The 16,173-nt window shown below is 42.3% G+C and overlaps 1 protein-coding gene across 1 annotated transcript in view; it reads right to left on the bottom strand.

The window, feature by feature from the left end:
• Positions 1 to 16,173, bottom strand: part of F9 (coagulation factor IX) — a 44,502-nt gene that overhangs the window by 3,022 nt on the left and 25,307 nt on the right. The gene's annotated exons all lie outside the window — the stretch shown is intronic.

Here is a 16,173-nt window from a genome sequence, read left to right as displayed (position 1 = left end):
TATATAATGTGGACAAGCGTATTTGGTGTGTGGCATTAAACATGAACATTATAGATAAGAGGATAATTTATTTTTTGTCTATATTTACATCATAATCAAAGAAGACTAACAACATTTTTACTAAATCATCTCAGGAGAATTTCAGTTTTGATATAAACATAGATCTTCTTGATCCATATTTTCCGAGATAAAGCTGAGAAATGTGGACACTAGAGGGCACACTCAGTATTCAGTAAACTGTGCAGTAGCCCAGTAGCCTCTGAGCTGATGCCCTTCGCCTGAGTTGTAAGTAATCCGCTCCTAAACGAGACAAAGGGGGCTGGCTGTTGGTCCCTTTGAGTATGGGGCAGAGATGGTCCTTTTGAAGGTTGCTCTGGGCCTGAATTCAACTTACTGAGCAGCTCCTCTGTCCTGGACACTGAAGCACTAGTTTTGTAAGTAGAGTCCTAAGGGACTCACCCAATTGTTACAGGTCTTTTGCTTTCTTTCGCACACTTAGTCTCTCGCGTTCTTTTTAGATATTGTTTTATATTTCAAAAATGGCAAAAATACAGAAAAGTTAAGGTTTAAAGAGACATACCCACTCATGCTACTGAGCTGGCACAGAGGGTTAAAGTGCTTACTACCAAGCCCCATGACCTTCGTTTAATCTCTGGAACTCACAGAGAAGAAAGAGAGAACTGATTCCTGCAAGTTGGCCTCTCGCATGCCACATGTGTGCTGTGGCATGTAGACACACACACACACACACACACACACACACACACACACACACACACACACACACACTGTCTTCCTGGCTCCAGTACTTATGCTCCTGAGCATTCAGAATCTCTCACAGATGGCCTGAGAACCAACTGTGGTAGAATGGTCTGAGTTTCTTATAAAAACAGATTTGGGGGTTCATAGAGACTTGATGAGAACATTTTGTGGGTAGGACTAGAGAAAATGGAACTTCAGAATATTTTTATTGTTTTCACAATTATGTTTGAGAAGTGTTACATGGCTAGTGAATCCAAATTCTCATGGCTGGGTAATCTTTATGTTTTATAAATGTTTACTCCAGATGGAAACATACTTTATAGGTTCAATGGGAAATAATATCTGAGGCCCCTTGTTCTAAAAGCCAGGATATAAGTGGTGTTGAAGATACTGAAAGAGAAAACATTCCGCTTTCTTCTAGGGCAGCTTTCAAGTTCCAATATTTTAAAGTCATCTGGTGCTATCTGCACTCTTTCTGGCATGGGGATGTTTGCTGGCTGACTGCAAGCCTTCACATGTGCCCAGGGGTTGTAGTCTGCAGCTCAGCACGGATAGTCTTGATATTCCACTGTTGGCTCCAGACACAGCTCCCCATACACTTTGCAGCATCCCTGATTGGAGGGTGCATCACTCTTTCCTTGGTGGAGTATCACGGCCATCAAGGTGGAAAGGTGTTTCCAAAACAAACGCACTTCCGTGTGAGCATGTCTGGGACCCGGAGTCCCTCCCTTTGTGCATGTGCAGAAGGAGCAATATTCTCGGTTCAGAGATGCTATGTGATTACGTTCCCACCAACTGATGCAGAGGGCATGCACTTGGTCTCAATCTTTCCTCTGCCAACCCCAGAAGAAGGGAGAGCAGTACTGGCATTTGCGTTGGAGTGATGAGAGGAAGTTCTCCTGCGTACCATGGATTGGGGGATGGCAGTGGTCACTGGGCAAGTGTGGGGAGAGGTAGGTATTACAAAGTACCACAGGTAAGGGAGTGGGAGGTGGTAAAAAATGTGACCACAATAATCTAAGGTTCCGTGTCCTCAGCATATGTTCTATTGTTTCAGTAGACTTCCATTACAAGTACAAATACAAAATACTTCATCTTTGATATGCTATCCTTTTCCTTCTCAGCATACAGCACTGTCCAAGTGTACTGATCAAAAGATGAGGTGGGTCATCCTGATGCCAAATGATTTTTACCATCAAGTGAATTTGGGCAATATGATTCTAATACCACACGGTCCAGAATCCCACAATCCAACACACCTGTCTCTGGAAGTAAAATTAACATCCTACAGTGCAATGTTATTTCTCTTTTGGCTACTGTTATGGGATTACTGAACAGCTCCCAGCTTAGTGAGTGAGTTAGGTCAAGCTGAATGGCATCTACAGCCCCTGGGCACATAGACTAAAATGTATTCTACATGACTCTGCCAAAGGTTTGCTGCCTGGAGATTCTGCCGCTTTCCAGTAGATGACTGTGTCTTTTTAAGCCTGAAGAACATTCGTTGCCAATCCCTAATTGATGTTAGAAATTTTATCAAACACCTTTGCCAAGAAACAAGGACTAAGATATATTTGCAATTAAAATATTACAAATGCGTGGTTTTGGAGTGTTTGCTTGGCCATCTCAGGATCATAGCTATTTAAATATTAGCTACTTGGAAGACGAGCCATCTGCCCGGTGAAGGACAAATTCTTGTAAGACTTCAGAGAATGATGGGGAAAATAGGAAAGCATATGTTCTGAGCAAGACATCCAAGTTCTCATCTGTCAAATATTTTCTTTGTCATAGTCTAGTAGGGGCTTGCTTCTGTCTAACACCCTAGTCTCAGACACACCTCTATACACTAATAAAATACATACAATTTGTACTTCTGCTCTTCATGGCAATGGCAGCCCACGACAATAGCTTTTGTCTCATTGTTCTTGCTTTATACTTTAAACCCAGCCTAGCCTTTCCTGTGAGTTCCCTAAAACCACTGTTCTCCCTCACCATCTATTTCAGCTATCTAACAACACCATTCATTTCATATTTTCTATTATACAAATCAAGATACATGGTGTATTGTGCTGTACTGTGAAAGGTAGCCTGATCCTTGGTTGAGTTAAGGCTAGAAGCCCCAGAGATCTTGAAGGGGTGGTAGGAGCTTCACCTGCTCCCAAGCACCAGGCCCCTGTTACCATCTGCCACCCTCCACCATAAAGTTGTGGCCATCAATCATGTAAAACTAATGCCCCAAACCCCCCACATGTAGATGAGGCATCCCTAACATCTCAGATGTAGGGACAAGACAAAGATCTCCATTCTAATGAGGTACCTAGAGGTCCAGAGAGCAGCCAATAAGCTTTCCTTCCCAGAAATTTCTCCCTTAAAAGGTATTTAATCTCAGGCCCACCCTAAGAAGTGAGGTACGGTTTTACTTATCCACTTTCTACCAAGGCAATAAATGATTTGGAACCACTGACTGTCTCTTTTCATCAGGATCTGCCTTGGGGAGCCATGGAGAAGACCTTTGCCTACAGAGCTGCTGGCTAATCTCCAGCCACGACCACCACCAAGCTGCTGCCTACTGAGCCAAGGACAATCACTGTGGGATCAGCAGAAACTCCTCACCCTCAACCCTCACCCCCAGGCTAGACATAGCCCTCAGGCCCCCAACTCTGTTCTCAGCTTTTCCATGGCTCTCAGCTATGCCTGGCTGTCCCAGAGCCTGAGAATCTGTGGACCCCTGACCAGCTCCTGCTGTCCTGTGCCTCAGACTGTACTTTCCCACCCCAAGTAGTGCTTAGGAGCTCTCCTACAGCCTAGCACCAGCCCAGCTCAGCATGGGACAAGCACAGTCAAACTCCCCCCTGTTCTGCCTTCCCTGTGGCATGCCCTGTGTTGGGGTGGATGTAGGGCCTACAACCTTACAGTGAACTATTTGCTAGACCCACAAATGTTGCTTGCCAAATTCATGTCGGTATGTTATTTTGTTGAGCACAGGAATATTCCCTTTGCTCTGTAATAGTTAACTATAACCAATGATTACACTGGGCATTGAAATAAGCAACCCTGCAGGTTAATAGTCCAAATGTCATGTTCAAACTAGCTTTGTAGATGTAGGTGAGATTACACTTGCCATTTTTTTCTTCTAATTGGAATCTTATCATCTAAGCTAGGAATAATACAAGCTTGTCTTTTTTAAGTAAGACATTTTTTTTTGTTTGCTTTTGAGTCATGGTCTTACTATGTAGCCTAGCTGTCCTAGAAACCACTCCGTAGACCTCACTACCCTTGAACTCACAGATATCCACCTGCTTTTGCCACGTGAGTGGTGAGATTAAAGGTGTACATTACCACATGTGGATAAGTAACACATTTCTGTAGAATTATGATTGTCATATAAAAGAAAATATCTCTGGCTCATTTGTACTTGAAGTTCGTTGTCTACTGTGGAGTAGATCTGTGCAGATGCAGCATAAACAAAGGGCTCAGGTCACCTTAACCATAGCTTGGGGACCAAGCCAAGAAAAGTGGGGAATGGGGAAAAGGAAGATGCTTAAGGAGGATATTTATGCCAAGACTACAAAAATGATGAAAGTGCCTCTTTGAAAATGATCAGGCATTTATATAGGTCTACACAGATCTTAGCAGAAAACAAAAAAAACTTTACACATGGTCAAATGAACTGTGTATTAGCTGTTTCTATGGCAAAAAAACTAAATTGATGCTAACATGTCTATGTTGTTTCTTCAAACGTCTACTTTGGAGCTGTTGAGGAAGTGATCTAGTAATATAGGCCACATAGTTTGTGTTTCCCTCCCTCCAATATTCTAAAGCTTTTATTCTTTCCTACATAGCTGTTTAAGTTTTCTCAGTCAGCTAGATACAGTTTCTAAGAAAAACATATTTCTGTTAATATGTAGCATACTTGACTTTCTGATTTCCCATCTCACCCCCTGAAGAGCTCCTTCAGAATCCCTGCTTCTTTTCCAAAAAGCTCTGATCCCACTGCAGAGAACCTGAAGGAAACATTTCTGCTGCCTACTTTACACCTTTGGCCTGGGTGGAGGGGAGGAGTTTGAGACTGAACCAAGTAGCAGTGCAGCTCAGAACCCTTAGAGTTCCTGGGAAGTGATCCGGCCAGTCTGTCTAGACAGGTCACTTAGTCCCTGGCCACTAGCCAGGCAAATGAAGTGGAAGCTCTGGAATAAGTGAGAAAAGAGAGTGACAGTAGCCAGGCTCCTGAAATCCTCTAACCTGTGTCCATCAGTCTCTCACCTGATGCATAAACACTATGACTTTCACGCTAGTCCTGCTGCTCCAGGGGTCAGAAGAGCTCTGCCAGTTGATCATACCAAAACATTTGCTCAAACAAGGCTCCTGTAAAAGCTGACCACCCTAGAGTCAGAGATTTAAAAAGGGGTTCTTAATAAAGACCAGACTACCTGGCTACAGGTTTTGCCTGTAAGCCCACAAAGAAACAGATAAATATCTTTATATTTTCCATCTCCTGGGAAAGATGTGGATAGCTCACTTAAATGTGTGTGTGTGTGTGTGTGTGTGTGTGTACCCTCGCATGTGTGTGCATGTGCTGAGACGTACCCAAAGTCACACTCATGTTACACAAGCACTCTACTACTCAAATATCACCAGTGCCACCAAAACCCTTTAACAGATTAACCATGTCTAATTCATCCAAACTTGGTGATTCCTGACAAAGTTCTTTGTGGGATTTCTTCACTCTTGAGTGCTGACTTTGTGCCTTACTCCAACCAACTTCTCCAACAAAAGAATAGCTCCTAACGGAAAGGCCTTTAGGAAGTATCAGAACTTGAGACACTTTTCTAGGTGACAGTTGCAAATAGTATTTCCTATTTCAGAGCCAGAGACTTAATATGGCGGCCATTGAAAGCATGAGCTCTCACTTTCTCGCAATGCCTTGGCTACAGCAGCTGGGTGCAGTCTTGTCTGTAATTAAATCTAGTAATCCTGGGGAGGTGGCTCTGTTACTCTTGGCCCACAACAATCTGCAACTCCAGCTCTAGGCAATTTGGATGTCCCTGGAATCCAGGTACAGTTGTAGTACACAGACATGCATTTGGGCAAAATATTTATACACATAGAATAAATAAAATAATTAAAAATGTAGTACTCTCATGTGGCAGATTATGTGGTAGAGTCGATCATTTCACAAGTGAGAAGAGGTTGTAGTTGCTTTCACTTCTGTTTTGTAAACCTGCTTTTTAATCTATTTTTAAAGGCCAGTAATCTTCCCTGAGGGACTGGACATAGGTTGGTGTGGAAAGACCTTTTTTGGGTAGGGAAAAAAATTGTGGAACTGACAGCTTCTCTCTCCCCCTCTCCCTCCCTTCCTCCCCCTTCTTTCTCTCCAAAAGATAGCTTAATGCTTCACTCTTGCTCATCATGAGTATGGCTCAGTGTTCAAGTGCCAGCACCACACATGTGTGTGCACGCTTGTGGGCACATGTGAACACAAACACACACACCCACAAGCTTTAGATGAGCTGTTTGCATGTTGTGTGTTTGTGTGGATTTGGGGTAAGTGGTCAGGGGGAAGATACCTGTCTCCTTTGTGGACTTACAGGTAAAAATCAGTCAGGTAGATTACTCATGCAAGATCTCTTAATTCGTATGAATAAAATGGGGACTAAATGTGTGTGTGCACATGCCTTTGTCAGTGAGCATTTTCACTGATCCTAGATTTGACAGAAAAAGGCAACAAGTCCAATAACGACAGGATTGCAGTGAGGAAGGACCTGAAATGAGTTCAAGTGAGTCATAGCATTGCCATCTTCTTCCTCACAGAGTTGCAGGCACAATCAAGCAGTCTCTTCTACTTGAAAAAGCAGGGGTCTTCTAGATCTACTAAAATTCCTTTAAGAAAACATCTCCATAAGTGTCTGCTAAGCATCTTTTCTAAGGGGAGTGGGTGGAAAACACGGAATGTGTGACTAAACTGAGACTATGTTCCCACTCCCCTTTTAGCTCTAGTTTTAACTTTTTCCCCTATTTCATTTAATAGGGGGACAATGCTAAGACCACAATATAAGCATCTTAAAGCCGTTCTCCTCTATTTAAAGAGGAAATGATATTGTCAGTCAATAAGTCTCTGGACAAAATTGTTCTGTGCCCCTCCAGTACATGGAGGAGCACAGCTATTGGAAATTTTTTGGGGAGCCTGTTAGGACCACTGTGGTGGTAGAAATGAAAGACATCTTCTCCATAGGCCCAGGCATTTCAACACTTGGTTCCCAACTATTGGTGCTGTTTGGGAATCTGGGGCAGCCTTGCTGGAGGGTGTGCTATGAGATTCTGTAGCCTCACTCTACTTCCTGTTTGCTGGCTTGTCTCATGTTTGTGGTTCAAGATATGAATTCTCAGCTTCTGACTCCTGCTACCATGCCTCCGCACTGTGATAGATTCTTGTCCCTTTGCAATCACAAGCCAAAGTAAGTTCCCACTTCCTTAAGTTGCCTTTGGTAATAGTGCTTTGTCACAGCAACAAAAAGGAAACTAGACACCCGCGGATCCCGGCCCGCAGCAGCTCTCTGCTCCCAGACCCGGTGAAAGAGAGACCCAACCGCCTGGTCAGGTGGGCACTCCTGAGGCTGCAGAGCGGAAGAGACCACCAACACTGCTCACCCCTGCCCACATCCCTGGCACAAGAGGAAACTGTATAAGGCCTCTGGGCTCCCGTGGGGGAGGGCCCAGGAGAGGCAGGACACCTGCCTGGGACACCGCCGGAACCTGAAAGAAACAGACCGGATAAACAGTTCTCTGCACCCAAATCCCGTGGGAGGGAGAGCTAAACCTTCAGAGAGGCAGACAAGCCTGGGAAACCAGAAGAGACTGCTCCCTGCACACACATCTTGGACGCCAGAGGAAAAAGCCAAAGACCATCTGGAACCCTGGTGCACTGAAGCTCCCGGAAGGGGCGGCACAGGTCTTCCTGGTTGCTGCCGCTGCAGAGAGCCCTTGGGCAGCACCCCGCGAGCAAACTTGAGACTCGGGACCACAGGTAAGACCAACTTGTCTGCTGCAAGAAAGCTGCCTGGTGAACTCAAGACACAGGCCCACAGGAACAGCTGAAGACCTGTAGAGAGGAAAAACTACACGCCCGAAAGCAGAACACTCTGTCCCCATAACTGACTGAAAGAGAGGAAAACAGGTCTACAGCACTCCTGACACACAGGCTTATAGGACAGTCTAGCCACTGTCAGAAATAGCAGAACAAAGTAACACTAGAGATAATCTGATGGCGAGAGGCAAGCGCAGGAAACCAAGCAACAGAAACCAAGACTACATGCCATCATCGGAGCCCAATTCTCCCACCAAAACAAACATGGAATATCCAAACACACCAGAAAAGCAAGATCTAGTTTCAAAATCATATTTGATCATGATGCTGGAGGACTTCAAGAAAGACATGAACACACTTAGGGAAACACAGGAAAACATTAATAAACAAGTAGAAGCCTACAGAGAGGAATCGCAAAAATCCCTGAAAGAATTCCAGGAAAACACAATCAAACAGTTGAAGGAATTAAAAATGGAAATAGAAGCAATCAAGAAAGAACACATGGAAACAACCCTGGATATAGAAAACCAAAAGAAGAGACAAGGAGCTGTAGATACAAGCTTCACCAACAGAATACAAGAGATGGAAGAGAGAATCTCAGGAGCAGAAGATTCCATAGAAATCATTGACTCAACTGTCAAAGATAATGTAAAGCGGAAAAAGCTACTGGTCCAAAACATACAGGAAATCCAGGACTCAATGAGAAGATCAAACCTAAGGATAATAGGTATAGAAGAGAGTGAAGACTCCCAGCTCAAAGGACCAGTAAATATCTTCAACAAAATCATAGAAGAAAACTTCCCTAACCTAAAAAAAGAGATACCCATAGACATACAGGAAGCCTACAGAACTCCAAATAGATTGGACCAGAAAAGAAACACCTCCCGTCACATAATTGTCAAAACACCAAACGCACAAAATAAAGAAAGAATATTAAAAGCAGTAAGGGAAAAAGTCAAGTAACATATAAAGGCAGATCTATCAGAATCACACCAGACTTCTCGCCAGAAACTATGAAGGCCAGAAGATCCTGGACTGATGTCATACAGACCCTAAGAGAACACAAATGCCAGCCCAGGTTACTGTATCCAGCAAAACTCTCAATTAACATTGATGGAGAAACCAAGATATTCCATGACAAAACCAAATTTACACAATATCTTTCTACAAATCCAGCACTACAAAGGATAATAAATGGTAAAGCCCAACATAAGGAGGCAAGCTATACCCTAGAAGAAGCAAGAAACTAATCGTCTTGGCAACAAAACAAAGAGAATGAAAGCACACAAACATAACCTCACATCCAAATATGAATATAAAGGGAAACAATAATCACTATTCCTTAATATCTCTCAATATCAATGGCCTCAACTCCCCAATAAAAAGACATAGATTAACAAACTGGATACGCAACGAGGACCCTGCATTCTGCTGCCTACAGGAAACACACCTCAGAGACAAAGACAGACACTACCTCAGAGTGAAAGGCTGGAAAACAACTTTCCAAGCAAATGGTCAGAAGAAGCAAGCTGGAGTAGCCATTCTAATATCAAATAAAATCAATTTCCAACTAAAAGTCATCAAAAAAGATAAGGAAGGACACTTCATATTCATCAAAGGAAAAATCCACCAAGATGAACTCTCAATCCTAAATATCTATGCCCCAAATACAAGGGCACCTACATACGTAAAAGAAACCTTACTAAAGCTCAAAACACACATTGCACCTCACACAATAATAGTGGGAGATTTCAACACCCCACTCTCATCAATGGACAGATCATGGAAACAGAAATTAAACAGTGATGTCGACAGACTAAGAGAAGTCATGAGCCAAATGGACTTAACGGATATTTATAGAACATTCTATCCTAAAGCAAAAGGATATACCTTCTTCTCAGCTCCTCATGGTACTTTCTCCAAAATTGACCATATAATTGGTCAAAAAACGGGCCTCAACAGGGACAGAAAGATAGAAATAATCCCATGCGTGCTATCGGACCACCACGGCCTAAAACTGGTCTTCAATAACAATAAGGGAAGAATGCCCACATATACGTGGAAATTGAACAATGCTCTACTCAATGATAACCTGGACAAGGAAGAAATACAGAAAGAAATTAAAAACTTTTTAGAATTTAATGAAAATGAAGATACAACATACTCAAACTTATGGGACACAATGAAAGCTGTGCTAAGAGGAAAATTCATAGCGCTGAGTGCCTGCAGAAAGAAACAGGAAAGAGCATATGTCAGCAGCTTGACAGCACACCTAAAAGCTCTAGAACAAAAAGAAGCAAATACACCCAGGAGGAGCAGAAGGCAGGAAATAATCAAACTCAGAGCTGAAATCAACCAAGTAGAAACAAAAAGGACCATAAAAAGAATCAACAGAACCAAAAGTTGGTTCTTTGAGAAAATCAACAAGATAGATAAACCCTTAGCCAGACTAACGAGAGGACACAGAGAGTGCGTCCAAATTAACAAAATCAGAAATGAAAAGGGAGACATAACTACAGATTCAGAGGAAATTCAAAAAATCATCAGATCTTACTATAAAAACCTATATTCAACAAAATTTGAAAATCTTCAGGAAATGGACAATTTCCTAGACAGATACCAGGTATCGAAGTTAAATCAGGAAAAGATAAACCAGTTAAACAACCCCATAACTCCTAAGGAAATAGAAGCAGTCATTAAAGGTCTCCCAACCAAAAACAGTCCAGGTCCAGACGGGTTTAGTGCAGAATTCTATCAAACCTTCATAGAAGACCTCATACCAATATTATCCAAACTATTCCACAAAATTGAAACAGATGGAGCCCTACCGAATTCCTTCTACGAAGCCATAATTACTCTTATACCTAAACCACACAAAGACACAACAAAGAAAGAGAACTTCAGACCAATTTCCCTTATGAATATCGACGCAAAAATACTCAATAAAATTCTGGCAAACCGAATTCAAGAGCACATCAAAACAATCATCCACCATGATCAAGTAGGCTTCATCCCAGGCATGCAGGGATGGTTTAATATACGGAAAACCATCAACGTGATCCATTATATAAACAAACTGAAAGAACAGAACCACATGATCATTTCATTAGATGCTGAGAAAGCATTTGACAAAATTCAACACCCCTTCATGATAAAAGTCCTGGAAAGAATAGGAATTCAAGGCCCATACCTAAACATAGTAAAAGCCATATACAGCAAACCAGTTGCTAACATTAAACTAAATGGAGAGAAACTTGAAGCAATCCCACTAAAATCAGGGACTAGACAAGGCTGCCCACTCTCTCCCTACTTATTCAATATAGTTCTTGAAGTTCTAGCCAGAGCAATCAGACAACAAAAGGAGATCAAGGGGATACAGATCGGAAAAGAAGAGGTCAAAATATCACTATTTGCAGATGACATGATAGTATATTTAAGTGATCCCAAAAGTTCCACCAGAGAACTACTAAAGCTGATTAACAACTTCAGCAAAGTGGCTGGGTATAAAATTAACTCAAATAAATCAGTTGCCTTCCTCTATACAAAAGAGAAACAAGCCGAGAAAGAAATTAGGGAAACGACACCCTTCATAATAGACCCAAATAATATAACGTTCCTCGGTGTGACTTTAACCAAGCAAGTAAAAGATCTATACAATAAGAACTTCAAGACACTGAGGAAAGAAATTGAAGAAGACCTCAGAAGATGGAAAGATCTCCCATGCTCATGGATTGGCAGGATTAATATAGTAAAAATGGCCATTTTACCAAAAGCAATCTACAGATTCAATGCAATCCCCATCAAAATACCAATCCAATTCTTCAAAGAGTTAGACAGAACAATTTGCAAATTCATCTGGAATAACGAAAAACCCAGGATAGCTAAAGCTATCCTCAACAATAAAAGGACTTCAGGGGGAATCACTATCCCTGAACTCAAGCAGTATTACAGAGCAATAGTGATAAAAACTGCATGGTATTGGTACAGAGACAGACAGATAGACCAATGGAATAGAATTGAAGACCCAGAAATGAACGCACACACCTATGGTCACTTGATTTTTGACAAAGGAGCCAAAACCATCCAATGGAAAAAAGATACCATTTTCAGCAAATGGTGCTGGTTCAACTGGAGGGCAACATGTAGAAGAATGCAGATCGATCCATGCTTATCACCCTGTACAAAGCTTAAGTCCAAGTGGATCAAGGACCTCCACATCAAACCAGACACACTCAAACTAATAGAAGAAAAACTAGGGAAGCATCTGGAACACATGGGCACTGGAAAAAATTTCCTGAACAAAACACCAATGGCTTACGCTCTAAGATCAAGAATCGACAAATGGGATCTCATAAAACTGCAAAGCTTCTGTAAGGGAAAGGACACTGTGGTTAGGACAAAACGGCAACCCACAGATTCGGAAAAGATCTTTACCAATCCTACAACAGATAGAGGCCTTATATCCAAAATATACAAAGAACTCAAGAAGTTAGACCGCAGGGAAACAAATAACCCTATTAAAAAATGGGGTTCAGAGCTAAACAAAGAATTCACAGCTGAGGAATGCCGAATGGCTGAGAAACACCTAAAGAAATGTTCAACATCTTTAGTCATAAGGGAAATGCAAATCAAAACAACCCTGAGATTTCACCTCACACCAGTGCGATTGGCTAAGATCAAAAACTCAGGTGACAGCAGATGCTGGCGAGGATGTGGAGAAAGAGGAACACTCCTCCATTGTTGGTGGGATTGCAGACTGGTAAAACCATTCTGGAAATCAGTCTGGAGATTCCTCAGAAAATTGGACATTGAACTGCCTGAGGATCCAGCTATACCTCTCTTGGGCATATACCCAAAAGATGCCTCAACATATAAAAGAGACACGTGCTCCACTATGTTCATCGCAGCCTTATTTATAATAGCCAGAAAATGGAAAGAACCCAGATGCCCTTCAACAGGGGAATGGATACAGAAAATGTGGTACATCTCCACAATGGAATATTACTCAGCTATGAAAAACAACGAGTTTATGAAATTCGTAGGCAAATGGTTGGAACTGGAAAATATCATCCTGAGTGAGCTAACCCAATCACAGAAAGACATACATGGTATGCACTCATTGATAAGTGGCTATTAGCCCAAATGCTTGAATTACCCTAGATCCCTAGAACAAACGAAACTCAAGACGGATGATCAAAATGTGAATGCTTCACTCCTTCTTTAAATGAGGAAAAAGAATACCCTTGGCAGGGAAGGGAGAGGCAAAGATTAAAACAGAGACTGAAGGAACACCCATTCAGAGCCTGTCCCACATTTGGCCCATACATATACAGCCACCCAATTAGACAAGATGGATGAAGCAAAGAAGTGCAGACCGACAGGAGCCGGATGTAGATCGCTCCTGAGAGACACAGCCAGAATACAGCAAATACAGAGGCGAATGCCAGCAGCAAACCACTGAACTGAGAATAAGTCCCCTATTGAAGGAATCAGAGAAAGAACTGGAAGAGCTTGAAGGGGCTCGAGACCCCCAAAATACAACAATGCCAAGCAACCAGAGCTTCCAGGGACTAAGCCACTACCTAAAGACTATACATGGACTGACCCTGGACTCTGTCCCCATAGGTAGCAATGAATATCCTAGTAAGAGCACCAGTGGAAGGGGAAGCCCTGGGTCCTGCTAAGACTGAACCCCCAGTGAACTAGACTATGCGGGGAGGGTGGCAATGGGGGGAGGTTTGGGAGGGGAACACCCACAAGGAAGGGGAGGGGGGAGGGTGATGTCTGTCCGGAAACCGGGAAAGGGAATAACACTTGAAATGTATATAAGAAATACTCAAGATAATAAAAAAAAATAAAATAAAAAAAATATTAACAATCAAAAAAAAAAAAAAGGACTTCAGGGGGAATCACTATCCCTGAACTCAAGCAGTATTACAGAGCAATAGTGATAAAAACTGCATGGTATTGGTACAGAGACAGACAGATAGACCAATGGAATAGAATTGAAGACCCAGAAATGAACCCACACACCTATGGTCACTTGATTTTTGACAAAGGAGCCAAAACCATCCAATGGAAAAAAGATAGCATTTTCAGCAAATGGTGCTGGTTCAACTGGAGGGCAACATGTAGAAGAATGCAGATCGATCCATGCTTATCACCCTGTACAAAGCTTAAGTCCAAGTGGATCAAGGACCTCCACATCAAACCAGACACACTCAAACTAATAGAAGAAAAACTAGGGAAGCATCTGGAACACATGGGCACTGGAAAAAATTTCCTGAACAAAACACCAATGGCTTACGCTCTAAGATCAAGAATCGACAAATGGGATCTCATAAAACTGCAAAGCTTCTGTAAGGGAAAGGACACTGTGGTTAGGACAAAACGGCAACCCACAGATTCGGAAAAGATCTTTACCAATCCTACAACAGATAGAGGCCTTATATCCAAAATATACAAAGAACTCAAGAAGTTAGACCGCAGGGAAACAAATAACCCTATTAAAAAATGGGGTTCAGAGCTAAACAAAGAATTCACAGCTGAGGAATGCCGAATGGCTGAGAAACACCTAAAGAAATGTTCAACATCTTTAGTCATAAGGGAAATGCAAATCAAAACAACCCTGAGATTTCACCTCACACCAGTGCGATTGGCTAAGATCAAAAACTCAGGTGACAGCAGATGCTGGCGAGGATGTGGAGAAAGAGGAACACTCCTCCATTGTTGGTGGGATTGCAGACTGGTAAAACCATTCTGGAAATCAGTCTGGAGATTCCTCAGAAAATTGGACATTGAACTGCCTGAGGATCCAGCTATACCTCTCTTGGGCATATACCCAAAAGATGCCTCAACATATAAAAGAGACACGTGCTCCACTATATTCATCGCAGCCTTATTTATAATAGCCAGAAAATGGAAAGAACCCAGATGCCCTTCAACAGGGGAATGGATACAGAAAATGTGGTACATCTCCACAATGGAATATTACTCAGCTATGAAAAACAACGAGTTTATGAAATTCGTAGGCAAATGGTTGGAACTGGAAAATATCATCCTGAGTGAGCTAACCCAATCACAGAAAGACATACATGGTATGCACTCATTGATAAGTGGCTATTAGCCCAAATGCTTGAATTACCCTAGATCCCTAGAACAAACGAAACTCAAGACGGATGATCAAAATGCGAATGCTTCACTCCTTCTTTAAATGAGGAAAAAGAATACCCTTGGCAGGGAAGGGAGAGGCAAAGATTAAAACAGAGACTGAAGGAACACCCATTCAGAGCCTGTCCCACATTTGGCCCATACATATACAGCCACCCAATTAGACAAGATGGATGAAGCAAAGAAGTGCAGACCGACAGGTGCCGGATGTAGATTGCTCCTGAGAGACACAGCCAGAATACAGCAAATACAGAGGCGAATGCCAGCAGCAAACCATTGAACTGAGAATAGGTCCCCTATTGAAGGAATCAGAGAAAGAACTGGAAGAGCTTGAAGGGGCTCGAGACCCCATATGTACAACAATGCCAAGCAACCAGAGCTTCCAGGGACTAAGCCACTACCTAAAGACTATACATGGACTGACCCTGGACTCTGACCCCATAGGTAGTAATGAATATCCTAGTAAGAGCACCAGTGGAAGGGGAAGCCCTGGGTCCTGCTAAGAGTGAACCCACAGTGAACTAGTCTATGGGGGGAGGGCGGCAATGGGGGGAGGGTTGGGAGGGGAACACCCATAAGGAAGGGGAGGGGGGAGGGGGATGTTTGCCCGGAAACCGGGAAAGGGAATAACACTCGAAATGTATATAAGAAATACTCAAGTTAATAAAAAAGAGAAAAAAAGAAAAGTAAAAAAAAAAAAAGGAAACTAATGTAAACCATCTTGTCCATGCATGTTAGGGATAGAAGGAACAAAAATACATGAGAATACAAAAAAGAAAAGAAAACAAGCAAAATTAGAATTAGCTACACTGATGTCCAATAGAATGAAATCATTATCGTGTCATTACCCAAGAGAGATTGTTTAAAGAAAGATCACTGGAGAGGGTTTGTTTGACCAAGAAGAGTGAAGAACAATAAAGATGTTAGAACAAAGGAAAGGATGGGAGGGGATAAGGGAAGCGGCTAGAGGTTACATAAATGTATACAGTGTATTTTACCATCTACATGTTTGGTGTCTATATGAGTTTCCTCAATCCCCAAATACATGTTTGATATCTGCCATGTACTGTATTATAAAATGTAGCAGACATTTTGAAGACTTCTCAATAGGACCACAGCTCGGATCCATAGCCAGCTTCAGAAAGTTCTAGTGGAGTTAA

The sequence above is a fragment of the Rattus norvegicus genome, chromosome X (genome assembly GCF_036323735.1).
Source record: "Rattus norvegicus strain BN/NHsdMcwi chromosome X, GRCr8, whole genome shotgun sequence".
In the NCBI taxonomy this organism is placed as follows: Eukaryota; Metazoa; Chordata; class Mammalia; order Rodentia; family Muridae; genus Rattus; species Rattus norvegicus.
Note: the sequence above shows the minus strand (reverse complement) of the source record. Positions and strands in the feature narration are given on the sequence as shown.